At 44.6% G+C, this 24,490-nt stretch overlaps 1 long non-coding RNA gene, 6 other non-coding genes and 2 pseudogenes across 7 annotated transcripts; all 9 read left to right on the plus strand.

The window, feature by feature from the left end:
- Positions 1-584: 584 nt before the first annotated feature.
- On the plus strand, positions 585-3,464 carry LOC130350310 (uncharacterized). The gene is made up of 3 exons (XR_008887454.1): positions 585-640; positions 2,373-2,535; positions 3,357-3,464. It is a non-coding gene; the product is annotated as an uncharacterized LOC130350310 (long non-coding RNA).
- Positions 3,465-3,568: 104 nt separating this feature from the next.
- On the plus strand, positions 3,569-3,755 carry LOC130350339 (U2 spliceosomal RNA). The gene has a single exon (XR_008887478.1). It is a non-coding gene; the product is annotated as a U2 spliceosomal RNA (small nuclear RNA).
- A 2,075-nt stretch (positions 3,756-5,830) lies between these two features.
- Positions 5,831-6,021, plus strand: LOC130350335 (U2 spliceosomal RNA). The gene has a single exon (XR_008887477.1). It is a non-coding gene; the product is annotated as a U2 spliceosomal RNA (small nuclear RNA).
- Positions 6,022-12,821: 6,800 nt separating this feature from the next.
- Positions 12,822-12,997, plus strand: LOC130350340 (U2 spliceosomal RNA; annotated as a pseudogene).
- A 2,085-nt stretch (positions 12,998-15,082) lies between these two features.
- Positions 15,083-15,273, plus strand: LOC130350347 (U2 spliceosomal RNA). The gene has a single exon (XR_008887483.1). It is a non-coding gene; the product is annotated as a U2 spliceosomal RNA (small nuclear RNA).
- Positions 15,274-17,348: 2,075 nt separating this feature from the next.
- Positions 17,349-17,508, plus strand: LOC130350352 (U2 spliceosomal RNA; annotated as a pseudogene).
- A 693-nt stretch (positions 17,509-18,201) lies between these two features.
- LOC130350346 (U2 spliceosomal RNA) lies at positions 18,202-18,387 on the plus strand. Its single transcript, XR_008887482.1, has one exon. It is a non-coding gene; the product is annotated as a U2 spliceosomal RNA (small nuclear RNA).
- A 2,086-nt stretch (positions 18,388-20,473) lies between these two features.
- On the plus strand, positions 20,474-20,664 carry LOC130350355 (U2 spliceosomal RNA). The gene has a single exon (XR_008887486.1). It is a non-coding gene; the product is annotated as a U2 spliceosomal RNA (small nuclear RNA).
- A 2,089-nt stretch (positions 20,665-22,753) lies between these two features.
- Positions 22,754-22,944, plus strand: LOC130350332 (U2 spliceosomal RNA). Its single transcript, XR_008887474.1, has one exon. It is a non-coding gene; the product is annotated as a U2 spliceosomal RNA (small nuclear RNA).
- The last annotated feature ends 1,546 nt before the right edge of the window (positions 22,945-24,490 follow it).

A 24,490-nucleotide genomic window follows, 5' to 3' on the forward strand; every position in this document is an offset into this window, starting at 1 on the left:
ATTTTTGATTTACTTTCTAGATATTCTTTTGATGTTCTAGGTCTCCAGGAGTGCTGCTTGGATGGGGAGCCAAATATCTCCTGGCCTTATGGGCAATCGGTATGGTCTGGTTCAATGGAACGTAATTCGGGGGTGGGGATTTTGTTCAAAAGTAATGAGTTTGTTGTTAAAAAAGTTGTCCATATTGTTCCGGGTAGGGTATTATTAGTGCATTTTATTTTCAGGGGTTTCACATATAAAGTAATTAATGTTTATGCTCCAACTGGGAGGAAGGAAAGAGGGGAGGTGTTTGAGAAATTATATTTCTTTTTGAGTGGGAGGGATGATGTGTTCCTTATAGGGGATTTCAATTGTATAATAACAGAGGGGGATAGGAGTAGTACTACGGTGGGTGGTGGGTCTGGTTTAGACAGTACTAGTAAGCAGCTTAAAGAGATTGTAAATTTATTTGGGTTAAAGGATTCCTTTGTTGCCCATAATGATGGTACTATCGGTTATACATATTTTTCTAACAATACAAGTTCGCGTATTGATTTCATTTTTGTCTCAAAACTAATGTCTGTTTCTAATTTCAGACGGAGGAGGTTACCGTTCACGGATCATGCCTGGATTGAGTGTGTGGTAAAAGGTGGTGGTCTAAGTGAGTATGGAAAGGGTGTTTGGAAGTTGAATGTGTCTTTATTGGATAATGAATGTGTATTACAAGAATATAGGGAGCGTTTTGATGGATGGGTGTTGAGGAAGGATGCATTTTATAGTGTGGTTGAGTGGTGGGAGTGGGTGAAGTTAGAGACTAAAAGGTTTTTTATTAAAAAAGGGTGTGAGAAAGGGAGGAAAGATAGAGAAGAGTATGAGAGATGGCAAAGAAGGTTAGAGTATTTGTATGAATTGAGGCGTTTGGGGATGAGTGTTGAGAAGGAGATTGAGGAAGCTCGTGGAAGTGTGAATGAGTGTCTGGAGAGGAATGGAAGGAAGATTATTGCACAGGCTAGGGTTGAAGTGAAAGAGAAGGATGAGAAATGTAGCAAATTTTTCTTTAAAAAGGCATTCAGTAAAAAAACTGAGATGATGAGTGTTTTTACGAATGATGGGGTAGAGGTCTTTGGTAAGGATGAGGTGTTAGAGGAAGTGTGGAAGTTTTATTCTGATTTATTCACGGAGAAGGAGCGGGACGTGACTCTAGAGGAGGAATGTTTGGGATATGTGGATAAGCGTTTGGATGAAATTGATGGGTTCTTTATGGAAGAGGATGTGAGGAAGAGTGAGGTGGAGGATGCTGTGAATGGGATGAAGAAAGGAAAAGTGGCAGGGAGTGATGGTTTGCCTGTGGAATTTTATCTTGTGTTTTGGGATATGTTAGGGGATTATGTATGGGAGGTGTGTAAGGAAGTACTTAGGAGAGGGAAGTTATCTAAAAGTATGAGTGAGAGTGTGACTGTGTTATTGTTTAAAAAAGGGGATAAGAGGGATCTTAAAAATTGGAGGCCTATAGCGCTCTTGAATTGTGATTACAAAATTATTGCTAAAGTTATTGCGAATAGGTTAAAGGATGTGATTGATTGTATGGTAGGTGAGGAGCAAATGTGTACAGTGCCTGATCGTAGGATTTCTGAATGTCTGTTAGGTCTGAGGGATGTATTGTGGGACTGTAAAACTAGGAAGCAAGGTGTGGCTGTTGTTACGGTGGATTTTGAAAAAGCGTATGATAGGGTGGTGCATGATTTATTGTTTAGGGTTTTGAGGAGGATGAATGTGCCGGACAGAATGGTGAAGTGGATTGAATGTTTGTATAGGGACATTTATAGTAAGATTCAGGTCAATGGTTTTCTGAGTAGGGAAGTGAGTATAAAATCTGGAGTGCGGCAGGGGTGTCCCCTGTCGCCAATTCTTTTTATTTGTATGATTGAGCCTTTGTTGGGGATGATTAGGAGAGATAAGGTGATGCGGGGTATAGAAATACCTGGTAGTCATGGGAAGGATATGCGAGTGATTGGTTACATGGATGATGTTACTGTTGTATGTAAGTCAATGGCAGGGGTAAGGCGTGCTAAGTTATTGATTGAGTGTTTCTGTTTAATGAGTGGGTTTAAGCTTAATGTTGGGAAGAGTGGTTGTAAATTTTTTGAGGGGTGGGGAGAGAGTGGGTTGTGCGAGTGGCCTGTGAGAGAGGGGGGTGTGGAAGTGCTTGGGGTGGTGTTTGATAATGATTTGTATGGGAAAGAAAGTTGGGAGAGGGTTTTGGGGAGGGTGGGGAATAAAATAAACTTCTGGTCTTTAAGGACTTTATCGATTGAGGGAAGGATTCTGGTTATTAAAGCTGTTATAATTCCTATTTTGCTTTATGTTAATTATGTGTTTCCTCCACCGGATAGGTGTCTGGCAAGAATTATCAGGCAGATCTTTGTTTTCTTATGGAATTCAAGGATGGAGAAATTGAGTCGTGGGAAGGTGGTGAAAAGCAGAATGCATGGTGGGAAAGGAATGATGAATGTGGAAGTGTTCCTGGCTGTGAAGTATGTCAGTTTTTGTCTCGCTGTAAGTAAGAAGGAATGTGTGTTTGGGTGCATGGTAAGGTATTTGGCTGGTAATGTGTTGTTGAAATATAAGCTAATGGAAAGGGACTTAAGGGTACCTGTAAGTTTTGAGGTTCCTTGGTTCTATCAGAGAATAGGGCGGTGTGTCAGGAAAAATAATCTGGAATGTGTGACTGAATGGAATGATAGTAAGAAGGTGATGATAGTGTTGGAGCAGAGAGAAACAGTGGAATGTGTGGGAGGTCTGTCTGAGAAGGATTGTAAGGTAGTGTGGGAAAATGTCAGTCACAAGGAACTGACAAATAAACAAAAGGACTTGTCTTGGATGTTAGCTCATGGGTGTCTGCCAACAAGGGAATTTCAGAGGAGAAGGAGATTGGTAGACAGTGAAGTGTGTCCCAGGGATGGTTGCGGTGGATGTGAGAATTATGTACATGTGTTTTGGGAGTGTGGTTATGCGAAGTCTGTGTGGAGAAAAATGTCTGGTCTAATTAAAAATCTTACTGGAATTGAAATCTTATCCTTTAATATGATGATGTTTGGTTTGTGTGCAGTGGAGAGAGAGAAGGCAAGAGTGTTATGGTTCATAGTAAATTGTGTAAAAGAGGTTCTGTGGGATGTAAGGAATATTAGGATTTTCAATCAAACTGAAGTAAGTGTGAAGGAATGTCTGGGCATGATCCGTGGTAAAATTTACCTTTACGTATTATGTGATAGGAAAAACTATGGTTCTGATGATGCAGAGGGGATCTGGAAACACAAAAAATGGAAGTACTGGTTATGATTGTATTCTTATTTGTCTTTCTTTTTCTTTTCTTACAGATTATATCCTGATATGAAGGGACAGTTGGAGGGACAGAATCCGCTGCAATTAATTTTTTCTGAGGGAAAGTCATGAAGGGAAAGCTTTTTGTTATATGTACATGTAAAGACATGCTTCCTGTATATATTGTATATGTCAAATATGTGTTATTCATGTGTTTTCAGATGAATATGTAATTTTTTGAATGATTTACTTGGTTATGTATTGTATATTTCCTTTTCAATAAAAAAAAAAAAAAAAAAAAATCTGTTCTTATCAGTTTAATATCTGATACGTCCCCTATCTGGGGACCATATATTAAATGGATTTTTGAGAACGGGGGCCGATTTCGAAGCTTGCTTCCGTCGCCCTATGCATTGACCCGATATGGCAGTATCTTCGGGTACAGTGCACCACCCCCTTACAGGGTTAAAAAGAAAGATTCCTACTTTCATTGCTACCTGCTTGCTGGCTAGCCAGCTAGCCAGCCCTGTGGGCCTTGCTGCTGCTGCAGCCAAAAAACAAAAGGTGGTGCTGCTGCTGCTTCTGCTTCTGCTTGTGTCTGGCCCCTGTTGGAGCGTCCAGGCACAGGACTTCTGCTGCTGCTGACTAAATGGCCTCCTTAATTGGATCATTTGAGTAGCCAGCACACCTGTGCAGGTAGGGCATGACATGATAGGCAGCTGCCTTGATAGCGGGTGGGTGCTGAATGTTCCTAATTGACAAAATAAGATTAATGCTTATGAAGAAATATAAAATCTCATCCCTTCCCCAATATCGCGCCACACCCCTACCCCTTAATTCCCTGGTTGAACGTGATGGACATATGTCTTTTTTCGACCGTACTAACTATGTAACTATGTAACATAACATGGGGGGGGGGGGGGGGGGGTCTCCTGGCTGTTCACACAGGTGTGTCATTGCTGTACATTGACCATGCATTGCTTCTGTGGTATTGCAAAGGCAAAGACAAATGCTTCCAGCCATCCATTGCACTAATGGATTGGTCATCAGCTGGCTGTCTATGTCCCGCATCAATATAGACCAAAGTACAGAGGGTTAGGCTATGCTATTGTGCACCTACCTGATGCATCAGAAGGTGCGAGGCCCTTGCTAAATTCTGTGCACAGACTTTGAGATCTATGCTTTAGACTGTATCTAAACCTGCTCCAACATGGACTGACATTCTGGCCTACTTTCAGCCGATGCGACTTGTCTGTCGCTGAACAGTCGCTTTTTATGTATTCAGCACCTATGTATAATGTTGTAAAAATGCTCTAGAAGCTAAAGTCGCAGAAATGTCACACATATTTGGCCTGCAACTTTCTGTGCGACAAATTCAGACAGGAAAAATCAGTATAAATCCTTAGAAAATTATCCCCCAGTGTCTCCATCTGCTGGCGGTATTGAATAAGCATTGCTGCACTGATGGGGTATGCATTAGACGAAAAAAAAGAAGAAAAAGAAGAATAATACGCCCAGAAAAGAGGCGAAAAGGAGAAAAACGTAAAAAAACGTGAAAAAAAAGTAAGAGGAAGAGAAGGGAAAAAAAGGTGGAAATGGGTTTAAAAGTGATTTCGGCGGAGAAATATATATATATATATATATATATATATATATATGCGCACACACACACATAGATATAAACGTATTCTCCGTTGAGATATTGCAGCCGCTGCTGTGTCCAGGCCCAGGAGCCTTAGCACTGTGCTGTGATGTCACTCAATACCACTGACATCACTAGGTGTAAACAACATCTCTCCTTTGCTGTGTATGTGACTATGGAGCTGTTTGGTGATGTCGTCTATTACGGCCTTCATAGAAGCAACAGGAGATTGTTGCATCCATCTTGAACCCTCAGAACTACAGTGCTATGATGTCACTCACTTCCACAGGCCTTGCAGAGTGTAAACAACAACAACCCAGCTTTGTTGTGTATGTAACCATAGGGATTTGTGATGTCACCTAGAACCTTCACAGCAGCGACAGCTTTATGAGGAGCATCAGCACTGCTCTGCCTGAGCAGAACCATCACCGCCATAGGTTGTCAAATAACCCGGATTTAACCCACACAGGTAAGTCCAATGGGGTGCAGGCATGTCCTCTATGCTTACAGCTTCCCGTGGGTGTTGGTTTGATACCGTTTGGGGACAGCCAAGGAGGCATCTGCAGGCAACAAAGGTAGGTGTGTGCTTGTGTGTGTGTTTCCTATGCAGATCCTAAGCCCAGTGTCACATGCAAGTAGGAGGAGTAAGAAGGGTTCCTGGCAAATTCGGGTTATGGATTGCATTTAAAAAGGCCCCGTGGGAGTGCAATGGGCCCCTGTCTTGCTGCTTAGCAATAATGGTATGGGTTTAGGTTCTGCTGTGTGTACTGGTGGTTGACTGCCCCCCAGCCCAGAGTGTGCATGGAAAATTGTCTGGCAGCCTCCCTGACAGCAAGCAGTGATAGTGCCCATGAAGGGGACCTTGTTGGGCCCGCCCCTTTCACGGTTATCGCTTCTCGGCCTTTTGGCTAAGATCAAGTGTAGTATCTGTTCTTATCAGTTTAATATCTGATACGTCCCCTATCTGGGGACCATATATTAAATGGATTTTTGAGAACGGGGGCCGATTTCGAAGCTTGCTTCCGTCGCCCTATGCATTGACCCGATATGGCAGTATCTTCGGGTACAGTGCACCACCCCCTTACAGGGTTAAAAAGAAAGATTCCTACTTTCATTGCTACCTGCTTGCTGGCTAGCCAGCTAGCCAGCCCTGTGGGCCTTGCTGCTGCTGCAGCCAAAAAACAAAAGGTGGTGCTGCTGCTGCTTCTGCTGCTTCTGCTTCTGCTTGTGTCTGGCCCCTGTTGGAGCGTCCAGGCACAGGACTTCTGCTGCTGCTGACTAAATGGCCTCCTTAATTGGATCATTTGAGTAGCCAGCACACCTGTGCAGGTAGGGCATGACATGATAGGCAGCTGCCTTGATAGCGGGTGGGTGCTGAATGTTCCTAATTGACAAAATAAGATTACTGCTTATGAAGAAATATTAAATCTCATCCCTTCCCCAATATCGCGCCACACCCCTACCCCTTAATTCCCTGGTTGAACGTGATGGACATATGTCTTTTTTCGACCGTACTAACTATGTAACTATGTAACATAACATGGGGGGGGGGGGTCTCCTGGCTGTTCACACAGGTGTGTCATTGCTGTACATTGACCATGCATTGCTTCTGTGGTATTGCAAAGGCAAAGACAAATGCTTCCAGCCATCCATTGCACTAATGGATTGGTCATCAGCTGGCTGTCTATGTCCCGCATCAATATAGACCAAAGTACAGAGGGTTAGGCTATGCTATTGTGCACCTACCTGATGCATCAGAAGGTGCGAGGCCCTTGCTAAATTCTGTGCACAGACTTTGAGATCTATGCTTTAGACTGTATCTAAACCTGCTCCAACATGGACTGACATTCTGGCCTACTTTCAGCCGATGCGACTTGTCTGTCGCTGAACAGTCGCTTTTTATGTATTCAGCACCTATGTATAATGTTGTAAAAATGCTCTAGAAGCTAAAGTCGCAGAAATGTCACACATATTTGGCCTGCAACTTTCTGTGCGACAAATTCAGACAGGAAAAATCAGTATAAATCCTTAGAAAATTATCCCCCAGTGTCTCCATCTGCTGGCGGTATTGAATAAGCATTGCTGCACTGATGGGGTATGCATTAGACGAAAAAAAAGAAGAAAAAGAAGAATAATACGCCCAGAAAAGAGGCGAAAAGGAGAAAAACGTAAAAAAACGTGAAAAAAAAGTAAGAGGAAGAGAAGGGAAAAAAAGGTGGAAATGGGTTTAAAAGTGATTTCGGCGGAGAAATATATATATATATATATATATATATATATATATATATATATATATGCGCACACACACACATAGATATAAACGTATTCTCCGTTGAGATATTGCAGCCGCTGCTGTGTCCAGGCCCAGGAGCCTTAGCACTGTGCTGTGATGTCACTCAATACCACTGACATCACTAGGTGTAAACAACATCTCTCCTTTGCTGTGTATGTGACTATGGAGCTGTTTGGTGATGTCGTCTATTACGGCCTTCATAGAAGCAACAGGAGATTGTTGCATCCATCTTGAACCCTCAGAACTACAGTGCTATGATGTCACTCACTTCCACAGGCCTTGCAGAGTGTAAACAACAACAACCCAGCTTTGTTGTGTATGTAACCATAGGGATTTGTGATGTCACCTAGAACCTTCACAGCAGCGACAGCTTTATGAGGAGCATCAGCACTGCTCTGCCTGAGCAGAACCATCACCGCCATAGGTTGTCAAATAACCCGGATTTAACCCACACAGGTAAGTCCAATGGGGTGCAGGCATGTCCTCTATGCTTACAGCTTCCCGTGGGTGTTGGTTTGATACCGTTTGGGGACAGCCAAGGAGGCATCTGCAGGCAACAAAGGTAGGTGTGTGCTTGTGTGTGTGTTTCCTATGCAGATCCTAAGCCCAGTGTCACATGCAAGTAGGAGGAGTAAGAAGGGTTCCTGGCAAATCCGGGTTATGGATTGCATTTAAAAAGGCCCCGTGGGAGTGCAATGGGCCCCTGTCTTGCTGCTTAGCAATAATGGTATGGGTTTAGGTTCTGCTGTGTGTACTGGTGGTTGACTGCCCCCCAGCCCAGAGTGTGCATGGAAAATTGTCTGGCAGCCTCCCTGACAGCAAGCAGTGATAGTGCCCATGAAGGGGACCTTGTTGGGCCCGCCCCTTTCACGGTTATCGCTTCTCGGCCTTTTGGCTAGATCAAGTGTCTGGTCAGGAGGATCCTGGGAGTTTGTCCTACCTTTCCAAGGGGGGCTGCTACGAGGAACCGAAAAGGCGATCGACAAGATGGGTGTTCGCATCCGTTACCTTACATCCGGTGAAACGCGGATTCGTTTTTCCTTTCGCTTTGATGTTGATGAAGACAAGCAAGAACTCGTCCAACTTTCTTATTTTGTGAAAGAAACTCTCTACAAGCTTCTTGGGGTGAAGAAAGAGAACATCGTCTGTCTCAGAGATCCTCGGAAGGGCAGCTTCATCCTAACTCTGGACTCTGCTTATGCATGCCAGAATCTTTTTGAGAAGCTGAAAAGCAATCAAGACCTTGCTGAGCTTGATGGGATCACGGTCACAGTGTTGTATACTGGAGGCGATATTCCTCTAGTTGTGTGTATGCACAATCCCTTTGTGACTGTGTCCCATATTGAGCTCTTTTTGGGGAAATACTGCAGTTCTGTTAAGTATTCCCATAAGGTGATGAATTCAGAAGACCTATGGACGGGGAAACATAAGTTTTTTGTGAAAATGAAGGAGGATGCTACTGGCATTGGAGGGTTGTGTCATCCACCCTCCAACTTTTCTATCGGTCGGGATAAGGGCTATTTGTTTTATCCCGAGATGCCTACTTTTTGTAGGAAATGTAAGAAATTCGGACATACTATGGAAGTTTGCACGGACACTACAGTTCGCTGTGGTCGGTGCAATCAAGAAGGCCATGTTTCTAAGGACTGTGCTAAAATCGTCTGCAACATTTGTGGTGAAGAAGGCCATGCCTTTAAAGATTGCAGTCTCCGTTCCAGTGTAGCTAGATCGTGGGCTGACCGTGTAGCGGGGAGAGTGGGTGTAGTGCAAGCTGAAGTACCACCTGCGAAAGCACCCCAGCGGTCTGAGGCGCCTTCAGAAAAGCCGGCTGTAACTTCTCATGTCGTGGCGGAGCTTATGGACCTTTCTGCTGTGCCTGAGACAGAGGGGAGACCTTCTGTGGAGGGTTCTGGTGGTGGAGGGTCACTAGTGAGCAGTGAAGCCATGGAGGTTGGCGTGAAGGAGATCAAGCGGAAGAAGGAACTTGGAGATGAGCCACAACTTGGCATTAAACGGCCTGTCAAAAAAAGCTCAGACGAATGTGAGGACAGTCAACATGCATGGAGGCCTTCTATAAGATCAGCGTCCGATCCAAAAAATATCAAAGAGTTCGAAAGCCCGGAGTCACCTGTGGGTTTCATATCGGACTCAAACTCCAGTAGCGAATAGCTTCCTTAAAGTGCTCCTCTCTTAATGTGAGAGGTCTAAAGAGCCCTACGAGAAGGGCTGCTTTGTTTAGTTTTTTAGAGACCTTGGACTGTTCTCTGTTCTTTTTACAAGAATGTGGAATTGAACATAGTCCAAATTATGAGGACCTTTGTCGTAGCTGGACTTTGGGACCATCGGTCTGGTCGGGTGACAATCTGAACAGATCTTCAGGTGTTGGGATCTTGTTTAGAGGTTCAGATGTACAAGTTTTGTCCTTCTTAGAAATTATACCTGGTAGAGCGCTATTAGTTAATATTAAGTACAATGGCTCAGAGATTAAGCTTTTTAACATCTATGCTTCTCCTGAAAAAAATGAGAGAGCCGACTTGATTAATGATATTCAGGCTTTTATCCCAGGTTCAACACCTATTTTAATGGCTGGAGATTTTAATTGTTGTATGAGTGGTGATCATCGTGAGAGTGGAAGTGTGCATGTCAGAGTGGATAAAACAGAGAAACAGATTAAGAGTATGACTGAGGATTTTAACTTTACCGATGTCTGGAGGAGAAAATACCCAGACGACCCTGGTTACACATGGGAAAATAATGTCTGCAAATCCAGGATTGATTTTATTTTTTTATCGGAAAGTTTTAATCTAGTTGAGGTTTCTCTTTTATCGAATATTTTCTCTGATCATAAGTTATTACATGCACATGTCACTTTACCTGGCCTAGAGAAAGGCAGAGGCGTTTGGAAGCTCAACACTACTTTATTAGAGGACATGAAAACAAAAAATGATTTTATTGCTGCTTATAACAAATGGAGATTGCGTCAATCCCAATATAAAAATATTTTGGATTGGTGGGAGGATGTTAAAAAGTGGACTAAACTGTTTTTTATCCGTGTGGGCATCCAAAAGGCTAAGGAGAAAAAGTTATGGTTTAAAATGTTAAACACTAAAATCCAAACATATTATAAACTAAAGCAAGCCGGGCTTGAGATGGATGATGTTATTGCTCAGACAAAGAATGAAATAAAAAATGCCATTAGTCAAAAAGGAAAAGAAATGATTTTTAACAGCAAGGTGCAATGTCTGGAGAATGATGAAAAGTGTTCGAGATTCTTTTTTAAGAAGGTGGTGGGAAAGAAAGAAATGATATCTGTAATAGAAGGGAAGATAACTAATGAAGAGATGTTGCGAGAAGCACAAGTATTTTATCAGGAGCTTTTTAATAAAAAAGATATTGATATTTCCTTTACTAATGATGTTTTAGATACCTTGGATTCAAAACTTGACAAAACTGACCAAGAGAGCCTTTGTGATGAAATCTTTTTACCTGAACTTTTAAGCACTTTTAAGAGTTTTTTAAATGGTAAAACACCTGGTTCGGATGGGTTGCCAGTTGAATTTTATCTGTGTTTTTGGTCCATTTTAAAAGATGATCTTTTAGGTATTTTTAACTGTGCTTTTAAATCTGAGATTTTACCTGCGTCCTGGAGAGATGGTGTTGTTACTCTGATTTTTAAAAAAGGAGACATCTCTAAATTAGAAAATTGGAGGCCTATTACCCTGCTAAATACAGACTATAAGGTTTTAGCAAAAATTTTAGCAAATAGGCTCAAGCAGGTAATTTCTAAGGTTATACACAGTGACCAAGTATGCGGAGTACCTGGAAGGAAAATAAGTGATCATCTAAACCTTGTAAAAGATGTTTTATGGTATCAGAAACAATGTGATCAGAAATTGGCAATTTTATCCTTGGATTTTCAAAAGGCTTATGACCGTGTTTCTCATGATTTTTTATGGTTGGTTTTAAAGAAAATGAATTTTCCTGATTTTATTGTTGGAAAAATTGCACTTTTATATAAAAACTGTTTTAGTCGTATTTTAATTAACGGTTTTTTATCCCAAGAGGTATGTTTACAGTCTGGGGTGAAACAGGGGTGCCCCCTATCACCCATTCTTTTCATATGTGCAATAGAACCTCTGTTGAATGTTTTGAGAAAAGATAAGCTCATTAGAGGAGTGCCAATCCCTGGAAGTGGAGGACAGAGCGTAAAGACGATAGCATACATGGATGATGTTAATATTCTATGTCCAGATGAACCATCCCTGAAACGTGCTATCAGACAGACAGAATTTTTTTGTGAGGGCTCTGGCTTCAAATTAAATAAAAATAAATGTGATTGCTTTGCAATAGGGAATTGGGGCAATACGGAGGTGAATGTGCAATATGATAAAATCAAAATCTTGGGTGTCATCTTTGACAATGAAAATAATGGAGAGGAAAGCTGGTCCATCGTCAAAGAGAAAGTGCAAAAGAAAATAAGTTTTTGGAAAATGAGGAAATTAACAATAGAAGGAAAAGTACTGATAATGAAAGCTTTGTTGCTACCTATCATGCTATATTTAAGCTTGGTTTTCCCACCGAGTGAACGCACCTTAAAGTTTTTAAACAAGATTTGCTTTCATTTTTTATGGGGGTCTAAAATGGATAAACTCAGGAGAGATGTAATGATGAAGACAAAGAAATTGGGGGGTAAGGATGTGCCTGATTTAAAAAGGTTTTTATATATTCACTTTTTTTCTATGTGTTTTAATGGCTTGCAAAGAAACTGTTATTGGTCTTATTTTTTAAAATATGCTGCAGGTCACATTTTTAGAAAAAGAAAGTGGATAACCTTACCTTTAACGTCCCCAATCTTATTTATTCCCCCAGCGCACTATGTGGTTTTAGAAAAGATTATTCGTATTTATGGCATTGCTAATTTTAGTCAAGAAATTTATAGTAATGCACGAAAATTAGTTCCTGAAATCAGGAAGATAGAACAGATTTGCTTAATATCTAATTATTCCACTGAGAAATCTCTAAGAGTTTGGAGGATGGTGAATATGGGATTCTTATCTAATGACTTAAAAGATCTGGCCTGGCAGATAGCACATCAATGTTTGCCTACCAGAGAATTCCAACACAGAAGAGGATTGTGTCGTAGTGCAAAGTGCCCGAGAATGGGGTGTCCTAGTGAGGAAACAGTTTTACACCTTTTTTGGAACTGTTTTTACGCCCAAGAGATATGGCATTTGATAGGACCCTTACTAAAATTCATTTCTGATCTTAATTTTTTAAATCATGAAGTTATTTTATATGGATTTTATAATGTTTTATCTGTGGAAAAGTCTCGGGTTTTGTGGATTAGTATAAATTGTATTAAAATTGCACTATGGAAGACGAGGAATATTCTTCTTTTTAAAAGAGACACTATTACCTCTAAAGATTGTGTTCGCCTAGCTCTTAGTGAGATGTATGTTTTCTATTTATTGGATAAAAAAAGATTAGGTCACAAAGTGGCTAAAAGTCTTTGGAATCTACATCTGTGGAATATGCTTTTAGCAGACTAAGTATAATCTGGACTGCGTAAGGTCTTTTAGTCTAAGAATATTATATCTAAAAGTAAAAAATCTGTTCTTATCAGTTTAATATCTGATACGTCCCCTATCTGGGGACCATATATTAAATGGATTTTTGAGAACGGGGGCCGATTTCGAAGCTTGCTTCCGTCGCCCTATGCATTGACCCGATATGGCAGTATCTTCGGGTACAGTGCACCACCCCCTTACAGGGTTAAAAAGAAAGATTCCTACTTTCATTGCTACCTGCTTGCTGGCTAGCCAGCTAGCCAGCCCTGTGGGCCTTGCTGCTGCTGCAGCCAAAAAACAAAAGGTGGTGCTGCTGCTGCTTCTGCTGCTTCTGCTTCTGCTTGTGTCTGGCCCCTGTTGGAGCGTCCAGGCACAGGACTTCTGCTGCTGCTGACTAAATGGCCTCCTTAATTGGATCATTTGAGTAGCCAGCACACCTGTGCAGGTAGGGCATGACATGATAGGCAGCTGCCTTGATAGCGGGTGGGTGCTGAATGTTCCTAATTGACAAAATAAGATTAATGCTTATGAAGAAATATAAAATCTCATCCCTTCCCCAATATCGCGCCACACCCCTACCCCTTAATTCCCTGGTTGAACGTGATGGACATATGTCTTTTTTCGACCGTACTAACTATGTAACTATGTAACATAACATGGGGGGGGGGGGGGGGTCTCCTGGCTGTTCACACAGGTGTGTCATTGCTGTACATTGACCATGCATTGCTTCTGTGGTATTGCAAAGGCAAAGACAAATGCTTCCAGCCATCCATTGCACTAATGGATTGGTCATCAGCTGGCTGTCTATGTCCCGCATCAATATAGACCAAAGTACAGAGGGTTAGGCTATGCTATTGTGCACCTACCTGATGCATCAGAAGGTGCGAGGCCCTTGCTAAATTCTGTGCACAGACTTTGAGATCTATGCTTTAGACTGTATCTAAACCTGCTCCAACATGGACTGACATTCTGGCCTACTTTCAGCCGATGCGACTTGTCTGTCGCTGAACAGTCGCTTTTTATGTATTCAGCACCTATGTATAATGTTGTAAAAATGCTCTAGAAGCTAAAGTCGCAGAAATGTCACACATATTTGGCCTGCAACTTTCTGTGCGACAAATTCAGACAGGAAAAATCAGTATAAATCCTTAGAAAATTATCCCCCAGTGTCTCCATCTGCTGGCGGTATTGAATAAGCATTGCTGCACTGATGGGGTATGCATTAGACGAAAAAAAAGAAGAAAAAGAAGAATAATACGCCCAGAAAAGAGGCGAAAAGGAGAAAAACGTAAAAAAACGTGAAAAAAAAGTAAGAGGAAGAGAAGGGAAAAAAAGGTGGAAATGGGTTTAAAAGTGATTTCGGCGGAGAAATATATATATATATATATATATATATATATATATATATGCGCACACACACACATAGATATAAACGTATTCTCCGTTGAGATATTGCAGCCGCTGCTGTGTCCAGGCCCAGGAGCCTTAGCACTGTGCTGTGATGTCACTCAATACCACTGACATCACTAGGTGTAAACAACATCTCTCCTTTGCTGTGTATGTGACTATGGAGCTGTTTGGTGATGTCGTCTATTACGGCCTTCATAGAAGCAACAGGAGATTGTTGCATCCATCTTGAACCCTCAGAACTACAGTGCTATGATGTCACTCACTTCCACAGGCCTTGCAGAGTGTAAACAACAACAACCCAGCTTTGTTGTGTATGTAACCATAGGGATTTGTGATGTCACCTAGAACCTTCACAGCAGCGACAGCTTTATGAGGAGCATCAGCACTGCTCTGCCTGAGCAGAACCATCACCGCCATAGGTTGTCAAATAACCCGGATTTAACCCACACAGGTAAGTCCAATGGGGTGCAGGCATGTCCTCTATGCTTACAGCTTCCCGTGGGTGTTGGTTTGATACCGTTTGGGGACAGCCAAGGAGGCATCTGCAGGCAACAAAGGTAGGTGTGTGCTTGTGTGTGTGTTTCCTATGCAGATCCTAAGCCCAGTGTCACATGCAAGTAGGAGGAGTAAGAAGGGTTCCTGGCAAATCCGGGTTATGGATTGCATTTAAAAAGGCCCCGTGGGAGTGCAATGGGCCCCTGTCTTGCTGCTTAGCAATAATGGTATGGGTTTAGGTTCTGCTGTGTGTACTGGTGGTTGACTGCCCCCCAGCCCAGAGTGTGCATGGAAAATTGTCTGGCAGCCTCCCTGACAGCAAGCAGTGATAGTGCCCATGAAGGGGACCTTGTTGGGCCCGCCCCTTTCACGGTTATCGCTTCTCGGCCTTTTGGCTAAGATCAAGTGTAGTATCTGTTCTTATCAGTTTAATATCTGATACGTCCCCTATCTGGGGACCATATATTAAATGGATTTTTGAGAACGGGGGCCGATTTCGAAGCTTGCTTCCGTCGCCCTATGCATTGACCCGATATGGCAGTATCTTCGGGTACAGTGCACCACCCCCTTACAGGGTTAAAAAGAAAGATTCCTACTTTCATTGCTACCTGCTTGCTGGCTAGCCAGCTAGCCAGCCCTGTGGGCCTTGCTGCTGCTGCAGCCAAAAAACAAAAGGTGGTGCTGCTGCTGCTTCTGCTTCTGCTTGTGTCTGGCCCCTGTTGGAGCGTCCAGGCACAGGACTTCTGCTGCTGCTGACTAAATGGCCTCCTTAATTGGATCATTTGAGTAGCCAGCACACCTGTGCAGGTAGGGCATGACATGATAGGCAGCTGCCTTGATAGCGGGTGGGTGCTGAATGTTCCTAATTGACAAAATAAGATTAATGCTTATGAAGAAATATAAAATCTCATCCCTTCCCCAATATCGCGCCACACCCCTACCCCTTAATTCCCTGGTTGAACGTGATGGACATATGTCTTTTTTCGACCGTACTAACTATGTAACTATGTAACATAACATGGGGGGGGGGGGGGGGGTCTCCTGGCTGTTCACACAGGTGTGTCATTGCTGTACATTGACCATGCATTGCTTCTGTGGTATTGCAAAGGCAAAGACAAATGCTTCCAGCCATCCATTGCACTAATGGATTGGTCATCAGCTGGCTGTCTATGTCCCGCATCAATATAGACCAAAGTACAGAGGGTTAGGCTATGCTATTGTGCACCTACCTGATGCATCAGAAGGTGCGAGGCCCTTGCTAAATTCTGTGCACAGACTTTGAGATCTATGCTTTAGACTGTATCTAAACCTGCTCCAACATGGACTGACATTCTGGCCTACTTTCAGCCGATGCGACTTGTCTGTCGCTGAACAGTCGCTTTTTATGTATTCAGCACCTATGTATAATGTTGTAAAAATGCTCTAGAAGCTAAAGTCGCAGAAATGTCACACATATTTGGCCTGCAACTTTCTGTGCGACAAATTCAGACAGGAAAAATCAGTATAAATCCTTAGAAAATTATCCCCCAGTGTCTCCATCTGCTGGCGGTATTGAATAAGCATTGCTGCACTGATGGGGTATGCATTAGACGAAAAAAAAGAAGAAAAAGAAGAATAATACGCCCAGAAAAGAGGCGAAAAGGAGAAAAACGTAAAAAAACGTGAAAAAAAAGTAAGAGGAAGAGAAGGGAAAAAAAGGTGGAAATGGGTTTAAAAGTGATTTCGGCGGAGAAATATATATATATATATATATATATATATATATATATGCGCACACACACACATAGATATAAACGTATTCTCCGTTGAGATATTGCAGCCGCTGCTGTGTCCAGGCCCAGGAGCCTTAGCACTGTGCTGTGATGTCACTCAATACCACTGACATCACTAGGTGTAAACAACATCTCTCCTTTGCTGTGTATGTGACTATGGAGCTGTTTGGTGATGTCGTCTATTACGGCCTTCATAGAAGCAACAGGAGATTGTTGCATCCATCTTGAACCCTCAGAACTACAGTGCTATGATGTCACTCACTTCCACAGGCCTTGCAGAGTGTAAACAACAACAACCCAGCTTTGTTGTGTATGTAACCATAGGGATTTGTGATGTCACCTAGAACCTTCACAGCAGCGACAGCTTTATGAGGAGCATCAGCACTGCTCTGCCTGAGCAGAACCATCACCGCCATAGGTTGTCAAATAACCCGGATTTAACCCACACAGGTAAGTCCAATGGGGTGCAGGCATGTCCTCTATGCTTACAGCTTCCCGTGGGTGTTGGTTTGATACCGTTTGGGGACAGCCAAGGAGGCATCTGCAGGCAACAAAGGTAGGTGTGTGCTTGTGTGTGTGTTTCCTATGCAGATCCTAAGCCCAGTGTCACATGCAAGTAGGAGGAGTAAGAAGGGTTCCTGGCAAATCCGGGTTATGGATTGCATTTAAAAAGGCCCCGTGGGAGTGCAATGGGCCCCTGTCTTGCTGCTTAGCAATAATGGTATGGGTTTAGGTTCTGCTGTGTGTACTGGTGGTTGACTGCCCCCCAGCCCAGAGTGTGCATGGAAAATTGTCTGGCAGCCTCCCTGACAGCAAGCAGTGATAGTGCCCATGAAGGGGACCTTGTTGGGCCCGCCCCTTTCACGGTTATCGCTTCTCGGCCTTTTGGCTAAGATCAAGTGTAGTATCTGTTCTTATCAGTTTTCATGCTGGTGGGGATGGGTGCTGCATGGAGGATGCAGGTGTACCAGGGCTTTCCGGGGCTGGTTCTGAGGAATCAGCTCGACGGCTGCCCCGATGTGACCTGTTCCCTCCGGGTCTCGCCATGAGGCTGAGAGGGTCTAGAGCCGAGGTACTTTTGTGCCTCGGGGAGTGGTGACCCCGAGGTGCCGAAACTCACTGGGAGAATAGACTCACTGAGTTGAAGCACGGGCACCATAATCTCTTCACCTTGTGGCACTCACCTCTTGATTCCCGGCCTTCTGGCTAGGATCAGAGAAATTTTTATAGATCCGGCCGGATGTCCGGGCAGTATATCTGCACACATTCACTTATTTATTTCTTTTTTGTCTCACTGTGTCACTTTTTGCGTGTTTTGTGTTCACGGGATTTGTCAGGATGCGGTAGCCCTTCTGGGTGTCCCTCCTGGCGGTCTAGGGGAGGTGTGTGTGGCCATTAGGTTCCGCACCTCCCTGCAAACACCCCGGGTACTCCTGCTTTGGCAGGGTACCTACCGTAATCGGCTCTGCGGGCAGATACCTTGGCTAACGCCAAGGGGGATGCCGGGAGCATTTGTGGTCCCCTAGTAGCTTCGGCGAAAAGGGACATCGAACCTGGAACCTCGCAGGTACCTTTTGGTCCGGAGGCGAAGGGTAAGGTTTGTTGGGGGGCCTCTCTCCTATCGGAGTAGGGCTTGCGATAGACCGCATCCTTTGTGCACGTTTTTTTAGTGTAACACGTTTGCACTTTTTCTTGCACTTTGGGTGAATCGAAAGCACGTTCCTCGGCTTTAGATAAAAAAAAAAAAAAAAAAAATCTGTTCTTATCAGTTTAATATCTGATACGTCCCCTATCTGGGGACCATATATTAAATGGATTTTTGAGAACGGGGGCCGATTTCGAAGCTTGCTTCCGTCGCCCTATGCATTGACCCGATATGGCAGTATCTTCGGGTACAGTGCACCACCCCCTTACAGGGTTAAAAAGAAAGATTCCTACTTTCATTGCTACCTGCTTGCTGGCTAGCCAGCTAGCCAGCCCTGTGGGCCTTGCTGCTGCTGCAGCCAAAAAACAAAAGGTGGTGCTGCTGCTGCTTCTGCTGCTTCTGCTTCTGCTTGTGTCTGGCCCCTGTTGGAGCGTCCAGGCACAGGACTTCTGCTGCTGCTGACTAAATGGCCTCCTTAATTGGATCATTTGAGTAGCCAGCACACCTGTGCAGGTAGGGCATGACATGATAGGCAGCTGCCTTGATAGCGGGTGGGTGCTGAATGTTCCTAATTGACAAAATAAGATTAATGCTTATGAAGAAATATAAAATCTCATCCCTTCCCCAATATCGCGCCACACCCCTACCCCTTAATTCCCTGGTTGAACGTGATGGACATATGTCTTTTTTCGACCGTACTAACTATGTAACTATGTAACATAACATGGGGGGGGGGGGGGGGGTCTCCTGGCTGTTCACACAGGTGTGTCATTGCTGTACATTGACCATGCATTGCTTCTGTGGTATTGCAAAGGCAAAGACAAATGCTTCCAGCCATCCATTGCACTAATGGATTGGTCATCAGCTGGCTGTCTATGTCCCGCATCAATATAGACCAAAGTACAGAGGGTTAGGCTATGCTATTGTGCACCTACCTGATGCATCAGAAGGTGCGAGGCCCTTGCTAAATTCTGTGCACAGACTTTGAGATCTATGCTTTAGACTGTATCTAAACCTGCTCCAACATGGACTGACATTCTGGCCTACTTTCAGCCGATGCGACTTGTCTGTCGCTGAACAGTCGCTTTTTATGTATTCAGCACCTATGTATAATGTTGTAAAAATGCTCTAGAAGCTAAAGTCGCAGAAATGTCACACATATTTGGCCTGCAACTTTCTGTGCGACAAATTCAGACAGGAAAAATCAGTATAAATCCTTAGAAAATTATCCCCCAGTGTCTCCATCTGCTGGCGGTATTGAATAAGCATTGCTGCACTGATGGGGTATGCATTAGACGAAAAAAAAGAAGAAAAAGAAGAATAATACGCCCAGAAAAGAGGCGAAAAGGAGAAAAACGTAAAAAAACCTGAAAAAAAAGTAAGAGGAAGAGAAGGGAAAAAAAGGTGGAAATGGGTTTAAAAGTGATTTCGGCGGAGAAATATATATATATATATATATATATATATATATATATATGCGCACACACACACATAGATATAAACGTATTCTCCGTTGAGATATTGCAGCCGCTGCTGTGTCCAGGCCCAGGAGCCTTAGCACTGTGCTGTGATGTCACTCAATACCACTGACATCACTAGGTGTAAACAACATCTCTCCTTTGCTGTGTATGTGACTATGGAGCTGTTTGGTGATGTCGTCTATTACGGCCTTCATAGAAGCAACAGGAGATTGTTGCATCCATCTTGAACCCTCAGAACTACAGTGCTATGATGTCACTCACTTCCACAGGCCTTGCAGAGTGTAAACAACAACAACCCAGCTTTGTTGTGTATGTAACCATAGGGATTTGTGATGTCACCTAGAACCTTCACAGCAGCGACAGCTTTATGAGGAGCATCAGCACTGCTCTGCCTGAGCAGAACCATCACCGCCATAGGTTGTCAAATAACCCGGATTTAACCCACACAGGTAAGTCCAATGGGGTGCAGGCATGTCCTCTATGCTTACAGCTTCCCGTGGGTGTTGGTTTGATACCGTTTGGGGACAGCCAAGGAGGCATCTGCAGGCAACAAAGGTAGGTGTGTGCTTGTGTGTGTGTTTCCTATGCAGATCCTAAGCCCAGTGTCACATGCAAGTAGGAGGAGTAAGAAGGGTTCCTGGCAAATCCGGGTTATGGATTGCATTTAAAAAGGCCCCGTGGGAGTGCAATGGGCCCCTGTCTTGCTGCTTAGCAATAATGGTATGGGTTTAGGTTCTGCTGTGTGTACTGGTGGTTGACTGCCCCCCAGCCCAGAGTGTGCATGGAAAATTGTCTGGCAGCCTCCCTGACAGCAAGCAGTGATAGTGCCCATGAAGGGGACCTTGTTGGGCCCGCCCCTTTCACGGTTATCGCTTCTCGGCCTTTTGGCTAAGATCAAGTGTAGTATCTGTTCTTATCAGTTTAATATCTGATACGTCCCCTATCTGGGGACCATATATTAAATGGATTTTTGAGAACGGGGGCCGATTTCGAAGCTTGCTTCCGTCGCCCTATGCATTGACCCGATATGGCAGTATCTTCGGGTACAGTGCACCACCCCCTTACAGGGTTAAAAAGAAAGATTCCTACTTTCATTGCTACCTGCTTGCTGGCTAGCCAGCTAGCCAGCCCTGTGGGCCTTGCTGCTGCTGCAGCCAAAAAACAAAAGGTGGTGCTGCTGCTGCTTCTGCTGCTTCTGCTTCTGCTTGTGTCTGGCCCCTGTTGGAGCGTCCAGGCACAGGACTTCTGCTGCTGCTGACTAAATGGCCTCCTTAATTGGATCATTTGAGTAGCCAGCACACCTGTGCAGGTAGGGCATGACATGATAGGCAGCTGCCTTGATAGCGGGTGGGTGCTGAATGTTCCTAATTGACAAAATAAGATTAATGCTTATGAAGAAATATAAAATCTCATCCCTTCCCCAATATCGCGCCACACCCCTACCCCTTAATTCCCTGGTTGAACGTGATGGACATATGTCTTTTTTCGACCGTACTAACTATGTAACTATGTAACATAACATGGGGGGGGGGGGTCTCCTGGCTGTTCACACAGGTGTGTCATTGCTGTACATTGACCATGCATTGCTTCTGTGGTATTGCAAAGGCAAAGACAAATGCTTCCAGCCATCCATTGCACTAATGGATTGGTCATCAGCTGGCTGTCTATGTCCCGCATCAATATAGACCAAAGTACAGAGGGTTAGGCTATGCTATTGTGCACCTACCTGATGCATCAGAAGGTGCGAGGCCCTTGCTAAATTCTGTGCACAGACTTTGAGATCTATGCTTTAGACTGTATCTAAACCTGCTCCAACATGGACTGACATTCTGGCCTACTTTCAGCCGATGCGACTTGTCTGTCGCTGAACAGTCGCTTTTTATGTATTCAGCACCTATGTATAATGTTGTAAAAATGCTCTAGAAGCTAAAGTCGCAGAAATGTCACACATATTTGGCCTGCAACTTTCTGTGCGACAAATTCAGACAGGAAAAATCAGTATAAATCCTTAGAAAATTATCCCCCAGTGTCTCCATCTGCTGGCGGTATTGAATAAGCATTGCTGCACTGATGGGGTATGCATTAGACGAAAAAAAAGAAGAAAAAGAAGAATAATACGCCCAGAAAAGAGGCGAAAAGGAGAAAAACGTAAAAAAACGTGAAAAAAAAGTAAGAGGAAGAGAAGGGAAAAAAAGGTGGAAATGGGTTTAAAAGTGATTTCGGCGGAGAAATATATATATATATATATATATATATATATATATATATATATATATGCGCACACACACACATAGATATAAACGTATTCTCCGTTGAGATATTGCAGCCGCTGCTGTGTCCAGGCCCAGGAGCCTTAGCACTGTGCTGTGATGTCACTCAATACCACTGACATCACTAGGTGTAAACAACATCTCTCCTTTGCTGTGTATGTGACTATGGAGCTGTTTGGTGATGTCGTCTATTACGGCCTTCATAGAAGCAACAGGAGATTGTTGCATCCATCTTGAACCCTCAGAACTACAGTGCTATGATGTCACTCACTTCCACAGGCCTTGCAGAGTGTAAACAACAACAACCCAGCTTTGTTGTGTATGTAACCATAGGGATTTGTGATGTCACCTAGAACCTTCACAGCAGCGACAGCTTTATGAGGAGCATCAGCACTGCTCTGCCTGAGCAGAACCATCACCGCCATAGGTTGTCAAATAACCCGGATTTAACCCACACAGGTAAGTCCAATGGGGTGCAGGCATGTCCTCTATGCTTACAGCTTCCCGTGGGTGTTGGTTTGATACCGTTTGGGGACAGCCAAGGAGGCATCTGCAGGCAACAAAGGTAGGTGTGTGCTTGTGTGTGTGTTTCCTATGCAGATCCTAAGCCCAGTGTCACATGCAAGTAGGAGGAGTAAGAAGGGTTCCTGGCAAATCCGGGTTATGGATTGCATTTAAAAAGGCCCCGTGGGAGTGCAATGGGCCCCTGTCTTGCTGCTTAGCAATAATGGTATGGGTTTAGGTTCTGCTGTGTGTACTGGTGGTTGACTGCCCCCCAGCCCAGAGTGTGCATGGAAAATTGTCTGGCAGCCTCCCTGACAGCAAGCAGTGATAGTGCCCATGAAGGGGACCTTGTTGGGCCCGCCCCTTTCACGGTTATCGCTTCTCGGCCTTATGGCTAAGATCAAGTGTAGTATCTGTTCTTATCAGTTTAATATCTGATACGTCCCCTATCTGGGGACCATATATTAAATTGATTTTTGAGAACGGGGGCCGATTTCGAAGCTTGCTTCCGTCGCCCTATGCATTGACCCGATATGGCAGTATCTTCGGGTACAGTGCACCACCCCCTTACAGGGTTAAAAAGAAAGATTCCTACTTTCATTGCTACCTGCTTGCTGGCTAGCCAGCTAGCCAGCCCTGTGGGCCTTGCTGCTGCTGCAGCCAAAAAACAAAAGGTGGTGCTGCTGCTGCTTCTGCTGCTTCTGCTTCTGCTTGTGTCTGGCCCCTGTTGGAGCGTCCAGGCACAGGACTTCTGCTGCTGCTGACTAAATGGCCTCCTTAATTGGATCATTTGAGTAGCCAGCACACCTGTGCAGGTAGGGCATGACATGATAGGCAGCTGCCTTGATAGCGGGTGGGTGCTGAATGTTCCTAATTGACAAAATAAGATTAATGCTTATGAAGAAATATAAAATCTCATCCCTTCCCCAATATCGCGCCACACCCCTACCCCTTAATTCCCTGGTTGAACGTGATGGACATATGTCTTTTTTCGACCGTACTAACTATGTAACTATGTAACATAACATGGGGGGGGGGGGGGGGTCTCCTGGCTGTTCACACAGGTTGTCACGATGCCGGCTGGCAGGTAGTGGATCCTCTGTGCCAGAGAGGGATTGGCGTGGACCGTGCTAGTGGACCGGTTCTAAGCCACTACTGGTTTTCACCAGAGCCCGCCGCAAAGCGGGATGGTCTTGCTGCGGCGGTAGTGACCAGGTCGTATCCACTAGCAACGGCTCACCTCTCTGGCTGCTGAAGATGGGCGCGGTACAAGGGAGTAGGCAAAAGCAAGGTCGGACGTAGCAGAAGGTCGGGGCAGGCAGCAAGGATCGTAGTCAGGGGCAACGGCAGAAGGTCTGGAAACACAGGCAAGGAACACACAAGGAACGCTTTCACTGGCACTAAGGCAACAAGATCCGGCAAGGGAGTGCAGGGGAAGTGAGGTGATATAGGGAAGTGCACAGGTGAACACACTAATTGGGACCACTGCGCCAATCAGCGGCGCAGTGGCCCTTTAAATCGCAGAGACCCGGCGCGCGCGCGCCCTAGGGAGCGGGGCCGCGCGCGCCGGGACAGAACAGACGGAGAGCGGGTCAGGTAGGGGAGCCGGGGTGCGCATCGCGAGCGGGCGCTACCCGCATCGCGGATCGCATCCCGGCTGGCAGCGGAATCGCAGCGCCCCGGGTCAGAGGACGTGACCGGAGCGCTGCCGCGGGGAGAGTGAAGCGAGCGCTCCGGGGAGGAGCGGGGACCCGGAGCGCTCGGCGTAACAGTACCCCCCCCCTTGGGTCTCCCCCTCTTCTTAGAGCCTGAGAACCTGAGGAGCAGACTTTTGTCTAGGATGTTGTCCTCAGGTTCCCAGGATCTCTCTTCAGGACCACAACCCTCCCAGTCCACTAAAAAAAAATTTTTCCCTCTGACCTTTTTGGCAGCTAAAATCTCTTTGACCGAGAAGATGTCCGAGGAGCCGGAAACAGGAGTGGGAGGAACAGATTTGGGAGAAAAACGGTTGAGGATGAGTGGTTTGAGAAGAGAGACGTGAAAGGCATTAGGGATACGAAGAGAGGGAGGAAGAAGAAGTTTATAAGAGACAGGATTAATTTGACACAAAA

Source organism: Hyla sarda, unplaced genomic scaffold (genome assembly GCF_029499605.1).
Source record: "Hyla sarda isolate aHylSar1 unplaced genomic scaffold, aHylSar1.hap1 scaffold_942, whole genome shotgun sequence".
Classification (NCBI taxonomy): Eukaryota; Metazoa; Chordata; class Amphibia; order Anura; family Hylidae; genus Hyla; species Hyla sarda.